Raw genomic sequence first — 14,926 nt, 5'->3', positions numbered from 1 at the left:
CCTTCCTCTCCTCCTGTTCTTTCCATTTTAAACCATTTCTGAAAAAAAGGGGGGTTGTGATTCGCTTCTGGACTCACCTATGGCTAGACATATTAAAAACTGCTGTCACATCCAAGTCCATCAGAACGCTGCAGTTCTTGGACTCCCGCGGTTTCATTTATTGAGGGAGACGTGTGCATAATTTGGTGGAATGCGTTATTACTAATGAGACATAACGGCTACATTGACTCTGAATATAAAAAGTGGAAGTTCAAAATTTTTAATTTCCTGGATCTTTTCAGACTTCTCATTGGAGTATTTGGAAATGCAATCTGTACACATCTGGCTGATTCAGCACATCCCTCTGATTTTGAGGCCTTTAAACTAAAGAGAATGAAATAGACTTTTCTTTTAGACCCAAGTCCTGGAATTGTAAAGCATATAAAAGGTCATCTGGTCTTACCTGTTACTTTTAAAGATGCAGTTGAGGGGCAGCAGGTGGCCCAGTGGATAGAGCACCAGCCCTGAAGTCAGGAGGACCTGAGTTCAAATCTGGCCTCAGACACTTAACACTTCCTAGCTGTGTGACCCTGGGCAAGTCACTTAACCCCAATTGCCTCAACAACAACAAAATGCAATTGAGGCACAAGATCTTCCAGAGCCAAGCTTTGAAAATAGGTTCTCTGACTCCAAATCCTTTCTCTTACAAGATCATGGAAGCTGATTGTTCTTTTGGCTCATACTGAGGGGAGCAAACCAATGGCAATTGTTGTTGAGTTCCCAGGACTCTGGTCTTAGCCCATTATTAGAATTGCTATGCCTGGAAACAGAAACGTGTCAAAAATCCGTCTTTTCAAGGTTTTATAGAGAAAAGGGGACAACCCTTAAAGAACAAAGCAAGATATTCATATTAGGAATTTGGGTCTCTCTTTCCCATTGGTTAAGAGGCTTGGGATGCTTGAGTATTCCATTCACACTCCAGGTCACTGTGAAAACACAGGCTGGCTGCAGAAAAATCCTTCCAGCTGACGCGCCGATGAGGAGTTGGCATGGCAACTGACAAGGAAGAGCATTCTTCCTTGTCTTGGAAAATTGCAACAAGAGGGAGAGCTAGAAGAGAAGGCCGGACTCCTACAAACTTCCAGAAGTGAGGGACGATGGTGTCCATGCTCGTAAATGGAAGAAAATAAAAAAGGGGAAGGGGACATATGGAATCCTATTAGCAGAAGACTGGAGAGAGTCCTCATTCTGTAGGAGAGTGCAAGCTAGAATATCATTCTGCTTCAGGAGACGGCTCGGCAATCCTCCGGTGACTAAAGATTGTGTCGGCCTGGGCAGCCCTCCAGCTCAAAGAGATGCCAGAGAGCTAGCTGAGCGGTTCAACTACAAGTAATTTAAAGTACAGAGCCAGAGGTGATATTCACCATGGACTTATGATCATTCACAAGCCAGGAAAAGCTATTTCGAGGGAGCACTCTTTAATGAAAAAGGGCCAGAAGGAAGCCGAGAGTTCCACTAATAGCACCTTTAATTAAATAGTTTAATAACAGAAATTGCATTGGATTATGGATTGAGTTCTAGCTGCAAGCTATGTAATCGCTCTAAACCTCAATTACCCCAAAAGTAAAATGGGAAGAATACCTTCAATACTTTCCTTCTAGGGATTTTATGAGGTTCAAATGAGTTAAGAGTATGAAAATTATTCGGCAAACTCTAAATGCCAGTGTAAATGTCACTGTCACCCGGGGCTCCCTTTGGACTCAGATGAACCAGTTTTAAACTTGAGGGTGATTAATACCAAAGACTGGGTGCAGGCTTCTCTTGCTCTCAGTCTCATTACTTCCACCCAAGAATCCTGGGGAAATTTCTTTAAATTATGCTTAAGTAGGGCTCATGTCTAGATTATTTCCCAAAAGGAATTAATCGTGTGCTTCCTAGAAAAGGAACTCAAGAATACAAAGCAGAGATCAGGTATAGGGCAGCTATTTAATTACTCTAACATATAATATATATGTTGAGAACACTGAAGACTTGCAACAAATTCTTAAAACATGAAACAATATCCATATCTATAAATATCTATAAATATATGAAATATAAAGAGACTTAGCAGAATTACAGAACAGATATTTCATTTCTCCTCAGCTGTGCACTGGTCTCACAGCCAACCAGTGATTCTCTGCCCCCTTGCCCAGAATCCTGAGCATGGTGTGCTTTTTCTCTGAGAGGGTATCTCAAATCAGGCTGAGTGAAAGCATAGATCTACAGGAGGTCCAGCAAACCAAGGGGGATATACCTGATTGAATATGCTACATGAGTTCTTCTAATTATCAAACTATCACTTAAGTATGAACTAGTATTAATTTTATGCATCAACATCTGCTTTGAGAAAAACTTGACACTCTTCAGAAAAAAAGGAAGAAATGGATGAACATTTTCAGGCATTCAAAGAAACATAGGGTCATCGATTTAATATTGAAAGAAACCTTGTAGACCATTGAGTCCAAACCATGCCCTCTCCCACATCCTCCATTTCACGATGAGAAAACTGAGGCTGAGGTTGCTAAGGGTCATTAAAAAGACTGGATTTGAACCAGATCTTCCTGATTTGAAGTTTTGTGACAGGCACTAAATAAATCAAAATAATGAAACTTTAAAAAAACACATAGAATTTGAGGTTACTGGTTTTAAAGTGAGTTTAATTTATTAGGCAGCTACTAATACACATAAAAACCACTGGTATTTTTCACTAATTATGCTATGAGTCAAAAATGAATATTTTCACCTTTGAAGTGTTGGCTTCCTCAGCATCAAAGATGGTAGATCACTCAACAGTTGTGCATTTTTTATTGGATGGAAGCCAAATAGCAAAGTGAATAGAGGTGATCTTGGAATTTGCAGGATGGAGTGCAAATCGTGCTTCTGCTGTTTGGTGGCTAGGCAAGCCTGAGGAGGTCACTTCAGCTTTATGGCCTCAAATAACTCCCTAGAAATTGCCACTAAATCACAGACATGTTGAGATCTGAATTGATGAAGAGACTCCCCATAGATGAGGTCCCATTGTCTTATGACAATGTATTCTGAAACCACTGGTCCCACACTTATGTGCAGATTTATATTTGTGGCTGAATCTGGGTGTGTCTGAAGTTCTGGAAATTTATAAAAATTCAAACAGAATGAAAAGGCATCTGCATCTGAGGGAACTGGAGAATCTCCCAACTCTTTTATCCTGCCTCAGTACTCGAGATGATCAGTGATACCTCAGAGGTCTAAATGCAGAGACAGGGCAGAGAGAGCAAGAGACTTGTCCAAAATGACACAGGGAGTGGGAGATCCAGGGCAAAGACCAGCTAATTTGTTATACCCAGCTCTTCCCTGCATATTGGAGCTGTCCTCCTTGGGTCCCCATTCTAGAGTAGGAAAAGAGCCTCACTTTTCAGACTGATGTCAAGCACCAGCTTATGTAGAGCCAGGTGAGTCACTCACACGTCTTTCCTTTTGAATGAAATGTCAGGTTCACAGGAATGCAGGGGTGGTTCTATATTAGGAAAACTATTAACATATTTGTATCAATAACCAAACTAACAAAAATCATACAATTATCTCAATAGATACAGAAAAGGCATTTGACAAAATCCAGCACCCATTCCTATTGAAAACACTAAAGAGTATAGAATAAATGGAGTTTTCTTAAAATGATCAGTAGCATCTATTAAAAACCATCAACAAACCTCATATGTTATGGGGATAAACTAAAACCATTCTCAATAAGATCAAAAAAGGTAAAACAAGGTTGCCACAATCACCATTATTACTCAATATTATATTAGAAATGTTAACTTTAACAATGAGAGAAGAAAAAGAAATGAAAGGAATTAGAATAAGTAATGAGGAAACCGAATTATCACTTTTTGCAGATGATACAATGATATACTTAGAGAATCCTAGGGAATCAAGTAAAAATCTACTAGAAACAATTCACAGCTTTAGCAAAATTATGGGATACAAAATAAATCCACATAGATCATCAGCATTTTTATGTGTTACCAACAAAGTCCAGCAGCAAGAGATATAAAACGAAATTCTATTTAAAATAACTGTCGATAATATAAAATATTTGGGAGTCTATCTGCCAAGGCAAAGTCAGGAACTATATGAACACAATAAAGCACTTTTCACGCAAATAAAGTCAGGTCTAATCATTTGGGAAAATACCAAGTGCTTATAGGCCGAACTAATATAATAAAAATCCCAATATTAGCTAAATTAAGTAGCTTAAGTAGCTACTTATTCAGTGCCATACAAGTCAAACTCCCAAGAAATGATTTTACAGAGCTAGGAAAAATAATAACAGTGTTCATCTGGAAGAACAATAGGTCAAGAATATGAAAGTCAAATGGGTTCATGATTTGGATTTAAAGAGTGATATTATAAGCAAATTAGAACAAAGAATAGTTTACTTCTCAGATCTGTGTAAAAAGAAGGGATTTGTAAAAAGAAGGAATGCAAAGTGGATAATTTTGCTTATATCAAGTCAAAAAGTTTTTGCACAAACAAAACCAATCCAGACAAGATTCGAAGGAAAGCGATAAACTGGAAAAAAATTTATATCCAAGAGTCCCAATAAAGGCCTCATTTTTAAAATATAGAGAGAATTGACTCAAATTTATAAGAATTCAAGTCATTCTCCAATTGACAAATGGCCAAAGGATATGAACAATTTTCAGATGAAGACATTAAAACCATTTCTAGTCATATGAAAAAAATATTCTAAATCGCTACTGATCAGAGAAATGTAAATAAAGACAACTATGAGCTACCACTACACACCTCTCAGATTGGCTAAGATGACAGGATAAAATAATGATGAATATTGGAGGGAATGTGAGAAAATTGGAACATTACTACATTGTTGGTGGAGTTGTAAACTGATCCAACCATTCTGAAGAGCAATTTGGAACTATGCCCAAAGGGCAATTAAATTATGCATATCTTTTGATCTAGCAGTGTTTCTACTGGGCCTGTATCCCAAAGAGATATTAAAGGAGGGAAAGGAACTCACATGTGCAAAAATGTTTGTGGCAGCCCTTTTATAGTGGCAAGAAACTGGAAACTGGAAACTGAGTGTCTGCCCATCAGTTAGAGAATGGCTGAATGGTATATGAATGTTATGAAATATTATTGTTCTATAAGAAAAAATCAGCAGGATGATTTCAGAGAGGTCTGGAGAGACTTACAGGAACTGATGCTGAGTGAGGTGAGTAGAGATCATTGTACATGGCAACCATGTGATTATACGATGATCAATTCTGATGGGTGTGGCTTTTTCAACAAAGCAGCAATTCAGACTTGTTCCAGTGAATTTGTGATGAAAAAGACCATCTGCACCCAGAGAGAGAACTGTGGGGAATGAGTGTGGGTCACAACATCGTATTTTCACCTTTTTATTATTGTTTGCTCGCATTTTGTTTTCTTTCTCATTTTTTTCTTTTTTGATCTGATTTTTCTTGTGCAGCGTGATATTTTTAGAAATATGTATGGAAGAATTGCACATGTTTAACATCTATTGTATTACTTGCCATGTAGGAGAGGGGGTGGGAGAAAGGAAGGGAGAAAAATTTGGAACACAAGGTTTTGCAAAGGTGAATGTTGAAAATTATCTATGCATATACCTTGAAAATAAACAGCTTTTAAAAAATAAAATGAATAAAAAAGAAATTAAAAAAGAAAATGAACAGCTTTAATTTAAAAAATTAAATTTTCCAAAATTTCAGGTTCAGTTTTTGTCTCCATTCTCTTTTTCCTTTGACAAAGAAGATATTTATGGGTCTAGATTCAAAAAAAGTTTACCCTTTAAGCTTTGTGGGGAAGAGCATTTTTGGCTTTACAATTCATGAACAACAAAAAGCAAAGTATTTAATAGGGAGATTTGCTTTGCATAAAATGTAATGTAAATAATCTATCTCTGAATAATGGGAAATGGTTTGTATAGTGCCAGCTGAGTGCACAAACTGAGAGGAGTGCTAACATGTTATAGTTGCAGGCTTCGCCAACACACGGGGAGTCTGGAATCTTCAACACTGATATAGTAGGTTATTAATTCCCTTCCCGCTCCTTGGGCCCGGTTGAGTAGAAAACATAACCGCCCAACATTTTCAGAAAATGCCAAACTTTGTTAGCTTTCACTGAATAAGAATGAAGTGATAAAAAATGCACAGAATATACTGCGCCAAGTTCCAAAAGAATTTGTATTTGCACATGTTTCAGAGATTCAGCAGCTTTTAATCCAACTGTGGCAGAGTCAGTAGAATATTGGACTTGCAGACCTCAAGGCCTGGCTTCAAGTCAAATACTCACTTGCTAGGAGACCCTAGGTATGTCTCAACCTCTATTTTCTCATCTGTAAAGTGGGCATACTGATAGCAAACAGAGCTGTTTTAAGGATCAAATAAGATGTAGGTATAGCACTTCTTTTAAAGTAGTATATAAATGTTAGTTGTCACCATCATCATTGTTATTATTATCTCATTGACTGGGAATAGTCTCTCCAGTGGCAGAGATTCCAATCCATCCATGTGCCATTTCATCCTGTCCATGTGTTCTCATCAGTCTCCTGTAAAAGTTCTATCCACCTTGCTGGATATCTTTTAATATTCTGAGTTCCCATAAAACATCCAGACCTTGTGACAAACTACTCCGCCCCGTTTTCTTTTTTGTAAATTAAGTGTTTTGATAACAATTTAACCTTAAATGTCAGAATAAGCATATAGAATCTTGCCATTGAAATGAACTGATTTCAACTCCTAAATATCAGAACAATTTTTAAGACTTTAATTCTCATCACGATCCTTTGTCCACTCTTAATTATAGTATTCCTTTACACTAACACTTATCCACTCTGTGATTGTTGGACATTTCATTTGCTTCCCTTTTTTTCTTTTTTTTTTAATTACTTAAGTTTTTATTTTATTTATCCATATTCAAAATAATTACCTCTACTTTTATTTCTGACAAAACTGCTGGGTATATTCCCAACAATGGAAATTATTAAATCAAAAGGCACGATGATCGTTGTAACTTTTCCTAGATCCTCTTCTAATAGATTCTAGAAACTTGTAATTCCACTAGCAATGAATGAGTGTGCCTGTTTGCCCATAATCCCATCAGCCTTGAGTTTCATTGCTATTGTTTGTTTTTGTCAACATAATTTGGGATGTGGAATCACAATATTGTTTTAATTTTCAACTCTTTACTTATTAGGTTTGTTTCATTTCCTTTTACAGTCATACATTTCCTGCATGGCGTCTTTTATGAAATTTCTGGGATAGAAATTCAAGTTGATAATACATCGTACTCCAGTTCTGCCCACCAAACAGCTCTCGACTGCCCTTTGGATCATGATCAATTCTGATTCTTCAGAGGTCTTGCTGTTGGGTGAGTGGCAGCCATATGGCACCACTGGAAGAGTGTTGGTGAGAAACAGATGGAGTTTTTAGGCAGGGAACAGTTTGGGATCTTTGAAAAGACTCCCAGTTTCTCAAATGTGAGCTTGGCCATTCTCCTCCTTCTGGTTAATTTTGGGCCCAGCTCATTGCCCATCTGCAGTGTCTGCTCAAGATCCACTTATTAATGGACGGATGAATTAACGGACTTCACATTAGGAATAGGATAGAAGAGGGGAAAGATTAGTTAGCAGTGACTGCCAACGTCCTGTGCAGATGATCAGGAGGGTAAAGGAACCACTGGATACTAATAGAAGTGACTATGTCCGCAAAAGCAAAAACGGCTTGTTCCAAGGAAAGTGACCACCATAAATATCGGGCTTTAAGTCAGCATCTTGCTTCAGATGACTGGTCTCTTCTCTATGTAAAGATTTAGACACTGAGCTGTACTCATTGTCATGACTGAAACAGCTTTCTCCAAAGTTACTAAGAATCTCTTGATTACTAAATCGAACAAAGAAATCTTTTTCTGTTCAGAAAAAACAAACAAATCTTGATTGGTTCCCGGTGAGGCTGTTCACTGTGCCATTTTAAAGGTCATAAGTCAGGGCCCACAGTCAGAATAAGACCAGATGGATGGTTCAAATTGAGTGTGGGGATATGTGGGGCAAATTAGGCCCAAAAGAGTGAATTCTGACCCTTTCCTGGCCCTTTTCCTAGCTCCTACCTTCTTCCAGGCATCATTAAGATTTAGAGAAGGGATGGAGGGAAGTAACAGGAAAATCATGGGAACATAGCTGTGTATCTTTTTTTAATTAAAATTTATTTTTATAATTAATAGAAATCTATTTTTTTCTTCCTCCCACCCCTCACCCTATTGGGAAAAAAATTAAAAACAAAATCCTAGCAACAAATATGCATAGTCAGGCAAGATAAATTTCTTCATTGGCTATGACCAAAATATTTAAGTCTCATTCTGCTCCAAATCCATCACTTCCCTGTCAGGGACTGGAGAGTATGCTTCACCTGCTGGTCCTCTGGATCCATGGATGATTATTCCATGAACCAAAGATGTTTGTTTGTGTAATATTGGCTTTATAGTATAAATTATTCTCCTGGTTCTACACAGTAGGAGTACTTCTGTTGGGGTAATGATTACTTTGACAAAGACATTGAGGTCTCTTGAGTCCAAAGTTTCCCTGCCCAAATTTTTGCTCCCCTATTTTTGTGTCACTACATATTCACTCTTGCCACATGTGCTCCATAAAAAGGATATTACTCATGAATGCCAAAATTCTAGTAGTTAGGATATATAGAACACCTATCGTAGATCCAGACCCCAGAATTCTAATAGCTAACATGTATAATGCACCTAATGTAAGCCCAGACCCCTTAATTCTAATAGGTAGCATCTATATACCACCTAATGTATGCCCAGACCACAGAATTCAAGTAGGTAGCACCTATACAGCACATATCGTAGGCCTAGACCCCAGAATTCTATTGGCTAACATCTATACAGCACCTAATGCATGCCCAGACACCAGAATTCTAATAGGTAGCACCTTTCCTACACCTAATGTATACCCAGACAACAGAATTCTAGTAGGTAGCATCTATACAGCATCTATTGTAGGCCCAGACCCCAGAATTCTAGTAGGTAGCATCTATGCAGCACCTAAGTATGCCCAGGCCCCAGAATTCTAGTAGGTAGCATCTATATAGCACCTAATGTTTGCCCAGAACACAAAATTCTAATAGTTAGCATCTATACAGCACCTAATGTATGCCCAGACCCCAAAATTCTAGTAGGTAGGATATATAGAGCACGTATCGTAGGTCCAGATCCCAGAATTCTAATAGCTAACATGTATAAAGCACCTAATGTAAGCCCAGACCCCTTAATTCTAATAGGTAGCATCTATATACCACCTAATGTATGCCCAGACCACAGAATTCAAGTAGGTAGCACCTATACAGCACATATCAATGAGCCCTAGACCCCAGAATTCTATTGGCTAACATCTGTCGCTACAATGCATGCCCAGACACCAGAATTCTAATAGGTAGCACCTTTCCTACACCTAATGTAGGCCCAGACCACAGAATTCTAGTAGGTAGCATCTATACAGCACCTACTATACGCCCAGACCCCAGAATTCTAATAGGTAGCATCTATACAGCACCTAATGTATACCAGATCCCAAAATTCTAGTAGATCGCAACTTTCCTGCACCTAACGTAGGCCCAGAGCCCATAATGCTAATAGTTAGGATCTATGGAGCAGCTAACGTAGACCCAGACCCCAGAAGTCTAATAGCTAGCATCTATACAGCAACTACCGTAGTCCCAGAAACTAGAATTCGAATAGGTAGCATCTATACAGCAATTAATGTATGCCCAGACCACACAATTCTAGTAGGTAGCATCTATACATCTCCAAATGTAGGCCAGGATACCAGAATTGTAATAGTTAACATCTATATAACACCTAATGTATGCCCAGGCTGCAGAATTCTAATAGGTAGCACTAGGCCCAGACCCCAGAATTTTAATAGCTAGCATCTAGACAGAACCTAATGTATACCCAGACCACAGAATTCAATTAGGTAGCATCTATAGAGAACCTATTGTGGGCCCAGACCCCAGAATTCTAATAGCTAGCATCTATACAGCACCTAATGTATACCCAGACAACAGAATTCTAGTAGGTAGCATCTATACAGCATCTATTGTAGGCCCAGACCCCAGAATTCTAATAGCAAACATCTATACAGCACCTAAGTATGCCCAGGCCCCGGAATTCTAATAGGTAGCATCTATATAGTACCTAATGTATGCCCAGACCACAGAATTCTAATAGTTAGCATCTATACAGCACCTAATGTATGCCCAGACCCCAAAATTCTAGTAGGTAGGATATATAGAGCACCTATCGTAGGTCCAGATCCCAGAATTCTAATAGCTAACATGTATAAAGCACCTAATGTAAGCCCAGACCCCTTAATTCTAATAGGTAGCATCTATATACCACCTAATGTATGCCCAGACCACAGAATTCAAGTAGGTAGCACCTATACTCTCATATTGTAGGCCTAGACCCCAGAATTCTAATAGCTAACATCTATACAACACTTAATGTATGCCCAGACGCAAGGATTCTAATAGGTAACCTATACAGCACCTAATGTATACCCAGACCACAGAATTCTAATAGGTAGCATCTATACAGCACCTAATGTATGGACAGACCACAGAATTCTAATTGGTAGCATCTATACAGCATCTATTGTAGGCCCAGACCCCAGAATTCTAATAGCTAGCATCTATACAGCACCTAATGTATGCACAGACCCCAGAAGTCTAATAGCTAGCATCTATACAGCACCTACCGTAGGCCCAGAAACCAGAATTCTAATAGGTAGCATCTATAAAGCGCCTAATGTATGCCCAGACCACAGAATTCTAGTAGGTAGCATCTATACAACACCTATTGTACGCCCAGATGCCAAAATTCTAGTAGTTAGGATATATAGAGCACCTATCGTAGGTCCAGACCCCAGAATTCTAATAGCTAACAGTATAGCACCTATAGCCAGACCCCAATTCTAATAGGTAGCATCTATATACCACCTAATGTATGCCCAGACCACAGAATTCAAGTAGGTAGCACCTATACAGCACATATCGTAGGCCCAGACTCCAGAATTCTAATAGCTAGCATCTATACAGCACCTAATGAATGCCCAGACCCCAGAATTCTAATAGGTAGCATTTATACAGCACCTAATGTATGCCCAGACGACAGAATTCTAGTAGATAGCATCTATACAGCACCTATCGAAGGCCCAGACGCCAGAATTCTAGTAGGTAGCATCTATGCAGCACCTAAGTATGCCCAGGCCCCAGAATTCTAGTAGGTAGCATCTATATAGCACCTAATGTTTGCCCAGAACACAAAATTCTAATAGTTAGCATCTATACAGCACCTAATGTATGCCCAGACCCCAAAATTCTAGTAGGTAGGATTTATAGAGCACGTATAGGGCCAGATCCCAGAATTCTAATAAGCTAACATGTATAAAGCACCTAATATAGCCCAGACATAATTCTAATAGGTAGCATCTATATACCACCTAATGTATGCCCAGACCACAGAATTCAAGTAGGTAGCACCTATACAGCACATATCGTAGGCCTAGACTCCAGAATTCTAATAGCTAACATCTACCCAGCACCTAATGCATGCCCAGACAACAGAATTCTAATAGGTAGCACCTTTCCTACACCTAATGTATGCCCAGACCACAGAATTCAAGTAGGTAGCACCTATACAGCACATATCGTAGGCCCAGACTCCAGAATTCTAATAGGTAGCATCTATACAGCACCTAATGTATACCCAGATCCCAAAATTCTAGTAGATCGCAACTTTCCTGCACCTAACGTAGGCCCAGACCCCAGAATTCTAATAGCTAGCATCTATACAGCAACTACCGTAGTCCCAGAAATTAGAATTTGCATAGGTAGCATCTATACAGCAATTAATGTATGCCCAGACCACACAATTCTAGTAGGTAGCATCTATACATCTCCAAATGTAGGCCAGGATCCCAGAATTGTAATAGTTAACATCTATATAACACCTAATGTATGCCCAGGCCACAGAATTCTAATAGGTAGCACTAGGCCCAGACCACAGCATTTTAATAGCTAGCATCTAGACAGAACCTAATGTATACCCAGACCACAGAATTCTAGTAGGTAGCATCTATACAGAGAGAACCTATTACAGCCAGGCCCAGGCTTCCCAAATTCTAATAGCTAGCATCTATACAGCACCTAATGTATACCCAGACAATAGAATTCTAGTAGGTAGCATCTATACAGCATCTATTGTAGGCCCAGACCCCAGAATTCTAATAGCAAACATCTATGCAGCACCTAAGTATGCCCAGGCCCCAGAATTCTAATAGGTAGTATCTATATAGCACCTAATGTTTGCCCAGAACACAAAATTCTAATAGTTAGTATCTATACAGCACCTAATGTATGCCCAGACCCCAAAATTCTAGTAGGTAGGATATATAGAGCACGTATCGTAGGTCCAGATCCCAGAATTCTAATAGCTAACATGTATAAAGCACCTAATGTAAGCCCAGACCCCTTAATTCTAATAGGTAGCATCTATATACCACCTAATGTATGCCCAGACCACAGAATTCAAGTAGGTAGCACCTATACTCTCATATTGTAGGCCTAGACCCCAGAATTCTAATAGCTAGCATCTATAAAACACCTAATGGATGCCCAGACGCAAGGATTCTAATAGGTAACCTATACAGCACCTAATGTATACCCAGACCACAGAATTCTAATAGGTAGCATCTATACAGCACCTAATGTATGGACAGACCGCAGAATTCTAATTGGTAGCATCTATACAGCATCTATTGTAGGCCCAGACCCCAGAATTCTAATAGCTAGCATCTATACAGCACCTAATGTATTCGCAGACCCCAGAAGTCAAATAGCTAGCATCGATAAAGCACCTACCGTAGGCCCAGAAACCAAAATTCTAATAGGTAGCATCTTTACAGCATGTAATGTATGCCCAGACCACAGAATTCTAGTAGGTAGCATCTATACAATACCTATTGTACGCCCAGATGCCAAAATTCTAGTAGTTAGGATATATAGAACACCTATCGTAGATCCAGACCCCAGAATTCTAATAGCTAACATGTATAATGCACCTAATGTAAGCCCAGACCCCTTAATTCTAAGGAATGGCATCTATATACCCACCTAATGTGTACTTAGACCACAGGAATTCCAAGTAGGTAGCACCTATACAGCACATATCGTGAGCCTAGACCCCAGAATTCTGTTGGCTAACATCTACACAGCACCTAATGCATGCCCAGACAACAGAATTCTAATAGGTAGCACCTTTCCTACCCCTATTACTACCCAGACAACAGAATTCTAGTAGGTAGCATCTATACAGCATCTATTGTGACCAGACCCCAAATTCTAGTAGGTAGTAGCATCTATACAGCACTAAAAGTATGCCCAGGCCCCAGAATTCTATAGGTAGCATCTATATAGCACCTAATGTTTGCCCAGAACACAAAATTCTAATAGTTAGCATCCATACAGCAACTAATGTATGCCCAGACCCCAGAATTCTAGTAGGTAGGATTTATGAAGGCACATGTCATGGGGTCCAAGATCCCAGAATTCTAATAAGCCTAACATGTGCCAAAAGCACCTAATGTAAGCCCAGACCCCTTAAAATTCAATAGTGCATCTATATACCACCTAATGTATGCCCAGACCACAGAATTCAAGTAGGTAGCACCTATACAGCACATATCGTAGGCCTAGAACCCCAGGAATTCTATTGGCTAACATCTATACGGCTTTAAAAAATGCATACCCCAGACACCAGAATTCTAATAAATTGCTTTGCTTTCCTACTACACTAATGTAGGCCCAGACCACAGAATTCTAGTAGGTAGCATCTATACAGCACCTACTATACGCCCAGACCCCAGAATTCTAATAGGTAGCATCTATACAGCACCTAATGTATACCAGATCCCAAAATTCTAGTAGATCGCAACTTTCCTGCACCTAACGTAGGCCCAGAGCCCATAATGCTAATAGTTAGGATCTATGGAGCAGCTAACAGCAGGCCCAGACCCAGGGTCCTAATAGCTAGCATCTATACAGCAACTACAGTCCCCAAACTAGAATTCAGATGGTAGCAACTATGCAACTTCAATTAATGTATGCCCAGATCACGTTCTAGTAGGTAGCATCTAACATGTCTCAAATGTGGTAAGGATACCCAGAATTGTAATAGTTAACATCTATATAACACCTAATGTATGCCCAGGCTGCAGAATTCTAATAGGTAGTACTAGGCCCAGACCCCAGAATTTTAATAGCTAGCATCTAGACAGAACCTAATGTATACCCAGACCACAGAATTCAAATAGGTAGCATCTATAGAGGGGCCTATTGTGGGCCCAGGCCCCCAGAATTCTAACCAACTAGCATCTGCTCTGACACCTAATGTATGCAGACAACAGAATTCTAGTAGGTAGCATCTATACAGCATCTATTGTAGGCCCAGACCCCAGAATTCTAATAGTGAACATCTATACAGCACCTAAGTATGCCCAGGCCCCAGAATTCTAATAGGTAGTATCTATATAGCACCTAATGTTTGCCCAGAACACAAAATTCTAATAGTTAGTATCTATACAGCACCTAATGTATGCCCAGACCCCAAAATTCTAGTAGGTAGGATATATAGAGCACGGTGTAATGGGTCCAGATCCCCAGAATTCTAATAATGCATGTATAAAGCACCTAATGAAGCCCAGACCCTTAATTCTAATGGTAACACATCTATATACCACCCTAATGTATGTAGACCACAGAATTTAGTGGGGTGCACTACTCTCTCATATTTAACTAGGCCTAGACCCCAG

General features: G+C 39.3%; 1 long non-coding RNA gene across 1 annotated transcript; it reads right to left on the bottom strand.

The window, feature by feature from the left end:
• Positions 1 to 8,774: 8,774 nt before the first annotated feature.
• LOC116420236 lies at positions 8,775 to 13,195 on the bottom strand. Its single transcript, XR_004230533.1, has 2 exons — positions 12,660 to 13,195; positions 8,775 to 9,393 (listed from the first exon to the last, which is right to left on the bottom strand). It is a non-coding gene; the product is annotated as an uncharacterized LOC116420236 (long non-coding RNA).
• Between the last annotated feature and the right edge of the window lie 1,731 nt (positions 13,196 to 14,926).

The sequence above is a fragment of the Sarcophilus harrisii genome, chromosome X (genome assembly GCF_902635505.1).
Source record: "Sarcophilus harrisii chromosome X, mSarHar1.11, whole genome shotgun sequence".
Taxonomy (NCBI): Eukaryota; Metazoa; Chordata; class Mammalia; order Dasyuromorphia; family Dasyuridae; genus Sarcophilus; species Sarcophilus harrisii.
Note: the sequence above shows the minus strand (reverse complement) of the source record. Positions and strands in the feature narration are given on the sequence as shown.